Raw genomic sequence first — 14,980 nt, 5'->3', positions numbered from 1 at the left:
GAACAACCCCAGACACCAGTAAAAGTTGGGGACTGTCCTGCTGAAGAGCAGTGAAGGGGAGAGGGACCTGGGGGTCCTGGTGGACAGTCGGATGTCCGTGAGCCAGCAGGGTGCCCTTGTGGCCAAGAAGGCCAATGGCATCCTGGGGTGTATCAGAAGGGGTGTGCTTAGTAGGCTGAGAGAGGTTCTCCTCCCCCTCTGCTCTGCCCTGGTGAGACCACAGCTAGAATATTGCGTCCAGTTCTGGGCCCCTCAGTTCAAGAAGACAGGGAACTGCTTGAGAGAGTCCAGTGCAGAGCCACGAGGCTGATTAAGGGAGTGGAGCATCTCCCTTACGAGGAAAGGCTGAGGGATCTGGGTCTCTAGCTTGGAGAAGAGGAGACTGAGGGGTGACCTTATTAATGTTTATAAATATGTAAAGGCTGAGTGTCAGGAGGATGAAGCCAGGCTCTTCTTGGTGACATCCAGTGACAGGACAAGGGGCAATGAGTGCAAGCTGGAACATAGGAGGTTCTGCTTAACCATGACACAAAACTTTTTTATGGTGAGGGTGACAGAGCACTGGAACAGGCTGCCCAGGGCAGCTGTGGAGTCTCCTTCTCTGGAGACATTCAAAACCCACCTGGATGTGTTCCTATGTGACATGATTTTAGGTGTTCCTGCTCTGGTAGGGAGACTGGACTAGATGGTCTTTCAAGGCCCCTTCCAATCCCTCACATTCTGTGATTCTGTGATGCCGTCCTTCCCAAACTGAGTCTGCAGGGGCTGCCCACAGGCAGCAGCTCTTCATGAACTGCTCCCACATGGCTCCGTCCCACGGGGTCCATCCATCCATTCCCCAGGAGCAAACTGCTCCAGCACGGGTCCCCCACGGCTGGGCGGCAGCTCCCCCCAGACCCCCTGCTCCTGCGGGGGCTCCTCTCCATGGGCTGCAGCTCTGGCCCGGGGCCTGCTCCTGCGGGGCCTCTCCACGGGCCGCAGCCTCCTCCAGGCCACATCCACCTGCTCCACCGGGGGCTCCTCCACCCACGGGGGGGCTGCAGCGTGGAGATCTGCTCCATGGGGGACCCATGGGCTGCAGGGGGACAGCCTGCTCCACCGGGGGCCTCTCCCTGCACAGCCCGCAGGGGAACTGCTGCTGCCTGCCTGGAGCACCTCCTGCCCTCCTGCTGCAGTGACCTTGGGGGCTGCAGGGCTGCTTCTCACTCTTCTCTCTCCCAGCTGTTGTCACACAACGTTTTTTTTTCCCCATCTCTTAAATCTGCTCTTCCAGAGGCCCAATGGGATCTCTCCCTGTCTCAGCTCCAGCCAGCAGCAGGTCCCTTTTGGAGCCGGCGGGAGCTGGCTCTGATCTGACATGGGGCAGCTGCTGGGCTCTGCTCCCAGAGGCCACCCCTGCAGCCCCCCTGCTATCAAGCCTTTGCCATGTAAATCCAATACACACTGACACATAGGTACCCATGTAAAACGCATATATGTGTGCATGTGTGTTTCTCTGTATATTTATTTATATAGTCCTTAATTCCATGTCAGGCTAAGACCTGAATATACATATCTGGCCCTTTCTTCTCCGCTGAAAGATTTAAGGGAAGGAAATAAATCACATGGATCCAAAGAAATTGGCAAGGAAGAGGAGCACTTCAAAGTTCCCCTGCTTTTCGGTATAGCCAGCCACTTCTTTATGGTCTATTTAGGCAAGCAACTTAGTCGCTTGAACGATATGGAAAAAGTATCTTTTGGCAAATGTGAGCTGTGTCTACAGCCAGTAGACTTTGCTGGTAAAAACTGTATAGATTAGATCTAAATATCTTGCTCCATACCAGACACCTCTTTTTATTCTGCAGTCTCCAGCTGTTTCTTGTACTTTATTCAGATACCCAAAGCTTTTAAAAGTTGGACTGAGCAGCTTGATAGAAAGGATGTAGGCTTGTCTTGAATCTCCATTCAGAGAAGAGAAGCATTTGGGATTCCTGCAGCCTCAGAGGAATTTAGTCAGTGTTTAACCACTGCATGCAAAAACAGCAGGGTGCAGAGGAAAAAAAATGAGTATTTCCCCTATGCAGTTTGATCAATACATCTCAAACCGAACTTCCATTTCAGCTGCAATTTACAAATTAACAGAACTGTAACATTTTTGAACAAATGAGAAACAGGGAGTCAAAGGAAAGTGGGGGGTAATACTGTAATTAGATATTGTAGCTAGAATTCAGATCCCAAGGTGGGACTGAGACATCCAAAGAAAAATCCTACAGGGTGAGTTTTCTTCTCTCACTCAGTTCAGTGATCAAACAAAAATAAAGTAACACCCTAAATCCTTTTCCCATAAGAAGTTTCTTCAAGACTTATATGTTGAGTTTGGAGATAAGGTAGTTCCTCTTCACTTGTTTTCCTTTCTCAAAACCAAATGGCATTTCTGTGTTCCTGGTAACATGAAAATGATTGGTAGCATACATCAAGCAAATAAATTAATTGAATAAAACACATCCATTCTCACAATTACATGGATGTGATTTGGTTAAGGTTTTTAAACTCAGAAAATAAAGAGACCTTAATACTAGCGTAACAGAAAATCAATGCTTTTCCTATTTGAGGAGTGGAGGTTTCAGCTATGGATCAACAAATCCATGCCATTTCCTGGTTTTCTCTATATAAAAAGAATCATCAGTCCTTTGAGTCAGTCAAACCTCTGAAAGAACATATGTCCTGTTTTCTCTCCTGGAATAGCACAAAAAAAAAAAAAAAAAATCCTTTGCGCTATTTCTAGAACCTCTTAACTACAGATAGATGGACAAACACCTTTTAACTTATTCACTGCCAACAGCATGTCTGGTATTTGAAAACATGTCATTACAGGTAAATAGAGACAAGCAAGAAGTGAATGTATATAAATAAATTCTCTTTACTGCTTTTTTTTTTTTTGCCTTTTTTTTTTTTTTTTTTTTTGCTTTTTGCTATTATTTATATGTCCTATCTATTTTGAAGAAATTATTTTCATCAAAATGAATCTGATGTCTTCTGCTGGAGAGTGAATACACTAAGAAAGGTCAAAATGCATTATCATCTTGTAATAATTATGAATACATTTTTTCCCCATAGCTGGAAGGTAAAGCTAATGCTGCCATTAAAGATTTCCAGATACAAGCTGTTTCTTTGGACTACTACACAGCAAGTTATCCATTATCCATGAAGAACTGGTTGGTGACCTGCTACGGCACTTAGATGTGCACAAGTCGATGGGGCCGGATGGGATCCACCCAAGGGTACTGAGGGAACTGGCAGAGGAGCTGGCCAAGCCACTGTCCATCATTTATCAACAGACCTGGCTATCGGGGGAGGTCCCAATCGACTGGCGGCTAGCAAACGTGACGCCCATCTACAAGAAGGGCCGGAGGGCAGACCCGGGAAACTACAGGCCTGTCAGTTTGACCTCAGTGCCAGGAAAGCTCATGGAGCAGATCCTCCTGAGAGTCATCATGCAGCACTTGAAGGGGAAGCAGGCGATCAGGCCCAGTCAGCATGGATTTATGAAAGGCAGGTCATGCCTGACGAACCTGATCTCCTTCTATGACAGAGTGACGCGCTGGGTGGATGAGGGAAAGGCTGTGGATGTGGTCTACCTTGACTTCAGCAAGGCTTTTGACACTGTTTCCCACAGCATTCTCCTCAAGAAACTGGCTGCTCTTGGCTTGGACTGGCGCACGCTTCGTTGGGTTAGAAACTGGCTGGATAGCCGGGCCCAAAGAGTCGTGGTGAATGGAGCCAAGTCCAGTTGGAGGCCAGTCACTAGTGGCGTCCCCCAGGGCTTGGTGCTGGGGCCGGTCCTCTTTAATATCTTCATCGATGATCTGGACGAGGGCATCGAGTGCACCCTCAGTAAGTTCGCAGATGACACCAAGTTAGGTGCGTGTGTCGATCTGCTTGAGGGTAGGAAAGCTCTGCAGGAGGATCTGGATAGGCTGCACCGATGGGCTGAGCTCAACTGCATGAAGTTTAACAAGGCCAAGTGCCGGGTCCTGCACCTGGGGCGCAATAACCCCAAGCAGAGCTACAGGCTGGGAGAGGAATGGTTGGAAAGCTGCCAGGCAGAGAAGGACCTGGGAGTGATGGTTGATAGTTGGCTGAATATGAGCCAGCAGTGTGCTCAGGTGGCCAAGAAGGCCAACGGCATCCTGGCTTGTATTAGGAACAGCGTGACCAGCAGGGCTAGGGAGGTGATCGTCCCCCTGTACTCAGCTCTGGTGAGGCCGCACCTCGAGTACTGTGTTCAGTTTTGGGCCCCTCGCTAAAAGAAGGACATCGAGGTGCTTGAGCGGGTGCAGAGAAGGGCGACGAAGCTGGTGAGGGGCCTGGAGAACAAGTCCTACGAGGAGCGGCTGAGGGAGCTGGGCTTGTTCAGCCTGGAGAAGAGGAGGCTCAGGGGTGACCTTATCGCTCTTTTTAGGTACCTCAAGGGAGGCTGTAGCGAGGTGGGGGTTGGCCTGTTCTCCCACGTGCCTGGTGACAGGACGAGGGGGAATGGGTTTAAGTTGAGCCAGGGGAGTTTTAGGTTAGATGTTAGGAAGAACTTCTTCACTGAAAGGGTTGTGAGGCACTGGAACAGGCTGCCCAGGGAAGTGGTGGAGTCATCATCCCTGGAAGTCTTCAAAAGACGCTTAGATGTAGAGCTTAGGGATATGGTTTAGTGGAGGGCTGTTAGCGTTAGGTTGGAGGTTGGACTCGATGACCTTGAGGTCTCTTCCAACCTAGGAAATTCTGTGATTCTGTGATTCTGTGAAGTTCTGTAGCAACAGACTAAATAAAATCTCCTGAAAGCTTATGAGGTTCTACATAGACCTTGATCTTCCCTTTCCACCATATTCTCCATCTTTCATGTCAGCATGTTAATAAGTGCCCTGGATTGCTCATTAGTTTTATGATCTCTTGAGATAGCTCAGAAGTGGAGGAAACATTTCATTGAATAAACTAACGGTGGCAAAGATCTCCACTTTACAGGTATCATTGTGCCACATTATGTTTCACATCTAACATACCAGGTTTTCTGTTCCCTTTGCTGCATAAAGCACGATTTCTTTCTGATATTTGTATTCAGGACAGTAATTGGATTGGAATACTATTTGAGCTGTGAGAGTATTTATCTTTGTATCAGTTTTTTAAAAAATTGACACACTTGAGTAGTAATCCACAATAAAATAATATTGATCTATATGAAATACATGACAACTTGCTGAAAGTAAAGCAGTAATCACACAGAATCACTACAGTCACATAGCACAATCACAACTAGTATTAGTCTGGTCACTGGTCATTGTTTGTGCCATTATAAGTGGCAATCTAAACTAAAGGTTTCAGGTAAATTATTGCATATATAACCTTGCAAATGTAGCACCGAACATAAAAGAATGGGAGCTTGCAAATACATGGGAGAATGTGGACAACATATGATTTAAATAGCCATGTTCTCAACAAAGAATTTGGCATTAATTCTATATTCTAGTGCTAATTTTACAGCACCAATGGTGTTATTTAGTGCTATCAAATTTATAGTTGATAATTCAGCACAAACAACTAACACAGACACTTGTTTTGTTACCCAATAGCAGAACAGGCAAGCAGATGCACTTAGAAATGTACAGAATATAAAACTGAGTTCAGAGTCACCTGATGTCATAAAACACCTCTATGTTAATTCCCAAGAAAAATGTAAAAGGGCATTGCACATGCCAAAAGCCCTAACTGACCTTGAGAATGCAAGTGGTGTCATCTGCAGACTTACTGAGGGTGCACTCGATCTCCTCATCCAGATCATTGATGACGATATTAAAGAGGACCGGCCCCAGTACCGAGCCCTGGGGAACGCCACTAGTGACTGGCCTCCAACTGGACTTGGCTCCATTCACCACGACTCTTTGGGCCCGGCTATCCAGCCAGTTTTTAACCCAACAAAGCGTACGCCAGTCCAAGCCAAGAGCAGTCAGTTTCTTGAGGAGAATGCTGTGGGAGATGGTGTCAAAAGCCTTGCTGAAGTCAAGGTAGACCACATCCACAGCCTTTCCCTCATCCACCCAGCGCGTCACTTTGTCATAGAAGGAGATCAGGTTCGTCAAGCAGGATCTGCTTTTCATAAACCCATGCTGACTGGGCCTGATCGCCTGCTTGCCCTGCAAGTGCTGCGTGATGACTCTCAGGAGGATCTGCTCCATGAGCTTCCCTGGCACTGAGGTCAGACAGGCCTATAGTTTCCCGGGTCTGCCCTCTGGCCCTTCTTGTAGATGGGCGTCACGTTTGCTAGCCGCCAGTCGACTGGGACCTCCGAAGATAGCCAGGACTGCTGATAAATGATGGACAGTGGCTTGGCCAGCTCCTCTGCCAGTTCTCTCAGTATCCTCGGGTGGATCCCATCCGGCCCCATCGACTTGCGTACATCCAAGTGCCGTACCAGGTCACCAACCTTTTCCTCATGGATAGTGAGGGCCACATCCTGCTCCCCATCCCCTTCCAACAGCTCAGGGTACTGGGTATCCAGAGAGCGACTGGTTTTGCCACCAAAGACTGAGGCAAAGAAGGCATTAAGCACCTCTGCCTTTTCCTCATCTTTTGTAACTAAGTTCCCCCCCGCATCCAGTAAAGGCTGGAGATTCTCCTTAGTCCTCCGTTTTGCATTAATGTATTTGTAAAAACGTTTTTTGTTGTCTTTGATGGCAGTAGCCAGATTGAGCTCCAGATGAGCTTTGGCCTTTCTGGTTTTGTCCCTGCACTGCCTCGCAACATCCTTATAGTCCTCCCGTGTGGCCCGCCCTCTTTTCCAAAGATTGTAAACCCTCTTTTTCCTCCTAAGCTCAAGCTGAAACCCTCTGTTGAGCCAGGCTGGTCTTCTTCCCCGCCGGCTCATCTTTGGGCACGTGGGGACAGACCACTCCTGCGCCATTAAGATTTCCTTCTTGAAGAGCGCCCAGCCTTCCTGGACCCCTCTGCCCTTCAGAACCGCCTCCCAAGGGACTCTACCAACCAGTGTCCTGAGCAGCTCAAAGTCAGCCCTCCAGAAGTCCAATACAGCGGTTTTACTGGTCCCCTTCCTGGCTTCTCCAAGGATGGAGAACTCTACAATTTCGTGGTCACTCTGCCCTGGTCAGCTTCTGACCACCACATCTCCCACCAGTCCTTCTCTGTTTGTGAAGAGAAGGTCTAGCAGGGCACCTCCCCTGGTAGGCTCACTAACCAGCTGCGTCTGGAAGCTATCTTCCATGCTCTCCATAAACCTCATAGACTGATTTCTCTGGGCTGTGTTGTGCTTCCAGGATATATATGGGAAGTTGAAGTCCCTCACAAGAACAACCGCTGACGATTTCGCAACTTTTGTCAGCTGCCTGTAGAATTTCTCATCCGTCTCCTCATCCTGGTTCTGTGGTCTATAACAGACCCCACCAGGATGCTTCCCTCATTGGCCTTTCTGCTGATCCTAACCCACAGGGACTCAACCTTGTCATTCCCAGCCTTGAGTGCCACAACATCGAAAGATTCTCTAATATAGAGAGCCACACCACCACCCCTTCTGTGCTGCCTGTCCCTTCTGAAGAGCTTATAGCCAGGCATTGCAGCACTCCAGTCATGAGAGTGGTCCCACCACGTCTCCGTGATGGCAACCAAGCCGGAGCCTGCCTGCCGCATGATGGCTTCCAGCTCCTCCTGTTTGTTACCCATGCTGCGTGCATTGGTGTAGATGCATTTCAGTTGGGCCATTGCCTTCTCTCCCAGCCTTGCCATTGTTACCCCTGGCACAGCTCTAACAAGCCTTGTTTCAGCCCCGTCCCCCTTCTTACCTAGTTTAAAGCCCTCTCAATGAGCCCCACCAGCTCCTGGCCCAGGATCCGTTTTCCCCTTAGAGATAGGGACCCGTCTGTGGCCATCAGGCCGGGTGCCGAGTAAAGCGCCCCATGGTCAAAAAAAAACAAAATTTCTGTGCTGGCACCAGCCTCTGAGCCACATGTTTATTGTGTGGGCTTTCCGTGTCCTCTCTGTACCCCTCCCTGCCACCGTAGGGATAGACGAAAACACCACCTGTATTCCCACTCCATCCACTAACCGTCCCAGTCCCCTAAAGTCCCATTTGATGGTCTTTAGGCTTCTCTCTTCAATGTCATCACTGCCAGCCTGGACTATTAAAAGAGGACAATAGTCAGAGGGGCGAACCAGGTTGGGAAGCTTCCTGGCAATGTCCCTGACCCTGGCCCCAGGGAGGCAGCAGACTTCCCTACGGGTAGGGTCAGGCCGACAAATAGGGCCTCTGTTCCCCTGAGAAGGGAGTCGCCCACAACAATCACCCTTCTTTCTGTCCTGGTGGAGGCAGTCCTGAGGCGTGGAGTTGACCTCCCCGCCCTAGGCATCCTCCTGGGTACACTTGCTACCTCTTCCTCAGCTACCGGTCTCTCAAGCTCGGGGGCCTCAAACCTGTTGTGTAAGGGCACCTGGGAAGGCGGGCGGCATCGCCTGCGATGTCAAGCAGGGACCTGTCTCCATTCCTCCTCAACTCCTAGGTCCCCTGCCTCTGCCCGACAGCAACAGGGCAGGGGGTCCACCCCCATTTGGGGTGTCTCACCCCGGTGCCTGTCCTTCAGGCCACACAGGGAGTCACTCCACAAGTCTATCTCTCGCTCACACTCCCTGATATCCCTCAAGGTCTTGACCTCCTTCTTGAGTTCTGCCACCAGGCAGACCAGGTCGTCCACCTGCTCGCACCTCACGCAGGCAGTCTCTCTGGCCCCCACAGGCAGTAGCAACAGGCTCAGGCACTCCCTGCACCCGGAGACCTGAACTGCTGCAGTTTTGAGCAGGCAGTCGGTCTGCGTGTGTACAGACTTCCTGGAGAGTGCACTGTGCCTGGTGTTAGAGAAAGCACTTTCATAATTTCAGGGCTGTTTGAGGATATCCTGGCAGAGCTAACAGGGGTTTCTAAAGAAACTAAGGTGAAATACTGCAGGTTGTGATCACACTGTCACCACAGGGACAGTAACAGAAACCCAATATTTGCCCATGGGGGTTAACTGTGATTTGGGAAAGTTTTTTGTTGTTGTTTCAAAAATTTAATTTTCTTCAGTCTTCAGAACTGTCAGATTGTCTTATATAAGAACTTTCTTTTTATAAAGTTAACTACTGTTGTGAAGCATAAGCCAATCAAATCTACTATAAACAAACCAAAAAAAACAGCAGATGCCAGAAAACACATTCGTCGAAGGTAGTGGATTGTATTCTGATACCTGCATGATGGCTGATAGCAATTCCTCTGATCTATTAGCTGGCAGAACGTGCTGCTCAATACAGAGGCCATGTTCCACGTCAAGACTGTTGTGGAAAACAATTAATTGTATGCCTTTCACATATCGATTTATCTAGCTTGACCTAATACACACTAAGTTCAAACCAATACAGAGACAAACAACAGAAAGATAACACTGAACTCAGATAAGAATCATATTCAAGTAGGCAGAGTAATTATACAGCATACAATCAAATTCATATACTTACATAACCTAGCTTAGCACTGTCTCTTCAGAAATGGAAGAACTATAGGAAATCTGGAACGTAGTACAAGGTTTAAATAATGGACATTTTTAAAATAATGCAAAAATATGATAAAAAAAAAAAAAAGGGATTCTATTTGTTAATTTAAGTGAAAAGCTATGCATGCTGCCTTTATATTATGCCACTAGTAAATTATTGCGTAAGAGCTATTAGCACTTACTGAAAGACATTGTTTTCACAGTGTGCAATGTGGTGGTACAATGATCCAATCTTTCACTGCTCAAGTCAAAAGCTTATCTTTTCAAACAAATCCAAGAGCAAAGTGCCACATCTGGGTCGGGGCAATCCCAAGGACAAATAGAGGACGGGTGGATTGAGAGCAGCCCTGAGGAGAAGCGTAAGGGTGTTGTTTGATGAGAAGCTCAATGTGAGCCAGCAATGTGTGCTCGCAGCCCAGAAAGCCAACCATATCCTGGGCTACATAAAAAGAAGTGTGGCCAGAAGGGCAAGGGAGGTGATTCTCCCCCTCTGGTCTGCACTTGTGAGACCCTGCCTGGAGCACTGCATTCAGCTCTGGGGCACGCAGCACAAGAAGGACATGGATGTATTAGAACTAGTCCAGAGGAGGGTCACAAGGTTGATCAAGGGGCTGGAGCACCTTTCCTGCAAAGACAGGCTGAGAGAGTTGGGGTTGTTCAGCCTGGAGAAGAGAAGGCCCTGGGGAGATCTTATAGGGGGCTACAGGAAAGCTGGGGAAGGACTCTTGTGTCAGGGAGTGTAGTGACAGGACAAGGGGGAATGGTGTTAACTAAAAGAAGGGAGATTTATTTTAGATATAAGGAGGAAATTCTTCACTCAGAGGGTGGTGAGGCACTGGCACAGGCTGCCCCATCCCTGGAGGTGTTCAAGGCCAGGCTGGATGGGGTTTTGGACAACCTGGTCTGGTGGGAGGTGTCCCTGCCTATGGCAGGGAGGTGGAACTGAATGATCTTTAAGGCCCCTTCCAACCCAAACCATTCAGTGATTCTCTGCTTTTAAATTCTCTAAGAGTAAAAACTTCAGGAATGTCTTACCTTGTCTAGGTCTTCCCATATCTCCATATTCACAGGGCTATTTTGGGAAAAGAAAGATGAAAAACCTTTTGTGAAACTTTAGAAGAAACATAATACCAGTCTGAAACCACATATGATAAATGTCAGAACAGACATAACCTCTAGAGAAATTTAGAAGATTTTAAGTTACATTCTCTTCATGTAACCTTATAGTTTATACCTGCAGCCCCAGTATGTTAACATGTTTCTCAGAATCTAGTTCATGGTGTCAGTGACAATGGCAGCTCCTGATGTAGCTTGCAAGAGTGGATGTCAGAGTAGTATATCTGATGGTATGATTTTGAAATATACAGGGACTTGAGAAACAAATTCCTATCTGTTTCATAATCTCCCTTGAAGGAAACATGACCAAGAAATGTGAGCTCTACAGACACCTGAGGGAACCATTTAATGGTCTCCACAGACACAGTAGTAGGTGTGGAAAATATTTGAGGGAGATTTTTAGATGAAAATATAAATGCTTTGCAGAAACCAATACGGAATTTTGAAAGTCCAAGATTTAGAACCAAAGTAAAGAGTACAAAAATAGGTAGGAACAGAAATCACTGGGACACAGCCATATGCTATAAAGAATCGGTAGGATTAAAAGGGCACTAGGAAGGGCAATGTATGAAGAAAGGAACGAGGCCCTGTTCCTTCAAAAAAATGCTGCTTGTAAGCAAAATGAGAATATGGGAAATACAGAAGGTAAATGAAACAAATGAGCTTCCACCCCAGGTACAAATTTAACCTCTTTTCACCAGTTCAGGAATACTGAATTTTCTGCAGTCCCCTTCCTCTCCTACAAACTCATAGTGATCAGAAAAGTCCAGGGAGAAAGCTGTGGGCTGGGCTGCAACTGCTTTCAACACCGAGCAGCAAGGCAAAGAAGCCTGAGGCAATGGAACTGCACTGACAGGAAACTAAATGGAAAGTGTTGTATTAATTACCATGAAACAGATAAGCTCAGAGATTCAGTGATGCCAGCAAGGATCCTGTCACTCTCCAATCCTAAACAGTTAACTGTAGTTCAGAGAGCTGAGTGTATCTGATTTGTCTCATGGCAACAATCACTGGTAAATACTTCTGCAGACCTTTAACAAAGACAACACAACAAGAGCACTTTAAGTTTAAAACGAAAGCCTAGCAGTATTTCAACAGCAAACTTTCAACTGCAAAGCATTTCAAGAACCTTTCCCTTCTCCATGAAAATCCTCAGAAGAAAGAGCACTAGCTGAGTTGGGGTAGAGCTCCTGCTAACATCTGAATCACTTTGCTTAACACAAGACAATACACCAAAGAGCAATGAAACTAGAAAAAATATATAAAGACTTATGGTAATCTTCAGGGCTGACTCACTCAAATTCAGTGCTGGTCACAGCAGAGTCTTATCAGTGACTTCAAGTTCTGGCAAACAGACACTGCCCTCTGGCTACAACTGGCTTCTCAGTTACTGACTGGCAAAGATAGATTCCTCTTAATAAAAGGCAAAATCTGTAACATAAGAGAAACAACTAGTAAAACAGTGAAGAAACATATAAGAAAGGAAGGTCAGAAACTTTGCAGTTGAATTCCAAATACCTGGAATTTAATAAAACACATGTGAAATGATGGTTAGAAAATCCATCTTAACAAAAAATAAATAAATAAATAAATAAAATTGCAAATACATAACCCACTGAAAGACTTCCATCATCACAACTTGCTCATAACTGATCAAAGTTTGCCTCTTGTACATTTCATGGAACAGTCTTAAATTGAAGGAACAGGTTTTGTTTTCATAAATGAAAGTTTTTCAGATACCCCTGAATGTTTTTATTAGGCTTGAAGGTTTGTCTGCTAAGACAGTTGGTCTCCCTTTACTACTCGAATTAACCCTGACCCAGATTCCAATAGGAATTTAAAATTTGTATAATACGTCAGATTTAAGCCTGAGTTTTGTTTTTTTTTTTTTTTTTTTTTTTTTTTTTTTTACTGTTTCAGCTGAAATCAGTGGGACCTGGGGTATTCTCATCACCCCAAAGCTGTTCAAATACAATTCTCAGGTGAGGAGTAATTCTGTCTTTTCTAAGCCCTTGACAAAGTATAAAGCTTAAGGGAGTATGTGAGATTAAGTGAAGCACATTTAACATATACCAAAATGAACTTGGAAAGATGCTTGTCTAAACATAAGCAAGAGAGCATTTAATGCTACACATAAGCCCAGTATCCCACAGTGCTCCTGTTCTCAAATCTGGTAGTAACAAGGTGATATTAAAGAGTACCCAGCAGAAACTGCAAGCAGATTTAAAATTGACCAAAGAGGTTTCCACAGAGAATACTGACAGGACCAGCACCACAAACACATTATGTACCAATATGTGCCAAAGAAATAACTGCTAATAAATGTAAGTTGTGTTGGATATGCTACTCAGATTTCTTACAGTGGTCAGAAAAAAAAATGAAAGATTTACAGCTACTGTAAAATCTCCTTGGATGCTGACATCTACAGAAGGACACTTCCCTGCACTTCAGACACTTCTTGGGCACTTCCCTGTTCTTCAGACATTTTTCTGCAAGTACGTCTAGAGTTTACAATGCCCAAAGAACTGCCAACTCTCAAGGACAGGTAAAAACAACTGTGAATGCATAAGAAACACTGTTATTTTTATTGAACTATTTCTAGGACAAATTCTGAAAATAAATAAATAAATAAATAAATAAATAAATAAATGATGGAAGTATTTAAATATTTTCCCTTCCCATACTTGAAATTTCAGCATAAGAATTTCAGTATATCTTCTCTACTTACACAATTAAATTCAAGATGCATGAATAGTAATTATTTTTTAAATTAAGAACTCATTACTCTTCTCTCAAATGACAAATTACTAGACATAGCAATATCTCGGTAATCATCTGAATACTTATAAAGGCTTTTTTGAATTGCATTCACCTGCCTGAAGTACCAAAAAGTAACCTTTAATCTCAAACTTTTGAAATACATTGAACATATTCAATATTCATACACATTATGGGCAGATTACTGAACTCGGATAATGACCTCTATTCACTTTTCCAATAAACTCATACAGTTAGGTCTTTATTTACCTATAGGCATTTTTCCATGCAAAGATTAAACATGCTTCCAGCTTTCTGATGATTGCTTGAAAATACAGAATATTAATGCAGATATGATTGTCTTCAGACATCCAGTTTTCTGCAAAACAGATGCCATTTCTCACTGTAAAAACTCATGTCCCAAAATACTACTAAAAGAAAAAAAAAAATCTGGTTACAACAAAGTTAATCTTCAAACATTAAGAAAACAACTACTGCAGAATTTGCATTATTTAGAAGATACTGTGAAAAGTTTCCATCATATTAGGGGGGAAAAAATATGGGTCTTTTTTTTCCCACCTTCATAATAATGTGAACCATATTCTGTACAAAGACTATCCCACTCAATTTTCCCAAGGCTTGACATACTTTTTGAAAAAGTACAAATTTAAACTTGACAAAATTTAAAGAAATCTAGTGTGAGACCTGATATTTAATCTTCAATACATTTTAAAATATATTCATTGATTTTTCTGCAGCAAGGAAGTCAACAATTTTCTTCCAATTGTTGTGTTTACATGACAACTTAATTCTAGCCAGCAAAATCCTCTGCTTAACTGTAACGACATCAAAACAGAGACTTTTTGTTATATAATAGATTAGACCACAGTTGGTAAAATATGATTTTGTTCAATGTCAATGTGCTTTCACTTCTTCATGGGAAATCAATTGCTAAAAACATAGATAAGTAGGCAAGAACTTGGAACACGGTTGAAATAGATTTTTTGCAAATATGTGTATGCATAGCCTCAGGTCATTGTTGTTAATGCCAAGGTTTCCTAAGCAGCTCATTTCTCCAATAAGCCGTTTACCATAAGACTAAAGCATGAGGTGATATACTACATCAAAACCTCTGATTTTAGAAACACCTTCACAATTACTGATCTCACATTTAAAGAAAAGCAATCCAAGAACATTAACTGCTTGAAGACCTTCCAGCTACAGAATTATCAATAATTACAGAATAACTATGTCTCTGTAAACAATCCATCATTTCTTTTTATGATACTCAAATACTTCAATGGGAAGTGTTTGTCAGGTTGAGACAGTGACACAAAAATAGATATGCTACAAATGGATTTATATAGGATCCCTTAATGGTAAAAAGCATGTACTACAGCATATAGGCACTGAGCTGCAAGATTTACTTTCAAATGATACAGACTTGGTGTTATTCCACTCCTGTTTCCTTATCATTTATCTTACCTACCAGATATACCACACTCTGAAATTCTGTTTGCTTTACAATTCATTTCATTGCTACAAGAACTATC

At 44.5% G+C, this 14,980-nt stretch overlaps 1 long non-coding RNA gene across 1 annotated transcript; it reads right to left on the bottom strand.

Annotated features, from left to right (window-relative positions):
* Positions 1-1,809: 1,809 nt before the first annotated feature.
* On the bottom strand, positions 1,810-13,860 carry LOC311431299. Its single transcript, XR_014689334.1, has 6 exons — positions 13,698-13,860; positions 11,967-12,101; positions 11,558-11,701; positions 10,590-10,626; positions 9,737-9,901; positions 1,810-2,421 (listed from the first exon to the last, which is right to left on the bottom strand). It is a non-coding gene; the product is annotated as an uncharacterized lncRNA (long non-coding RNA).
* Positions 13,861-14,980: the final 1,120 nt, after the last annotated feature.

The sequence above is a fragment of the Aythya ferina genome (assembly GCF_964211825.1).
Source record: "Aythya ferina genome assembly, chromosome: 2".
Classification (NCBI taxonomy): Eukaryota; Metazoa; Chordata; class Aves; order Anseriformes; family Anatidae; genus Aythya; species Aythya ferina.
The sequence above is the reverse complement of the archived record's forward strand: the minus strand, read 5'-3'. Positions and strand labels throughout refer to the sequence as shown.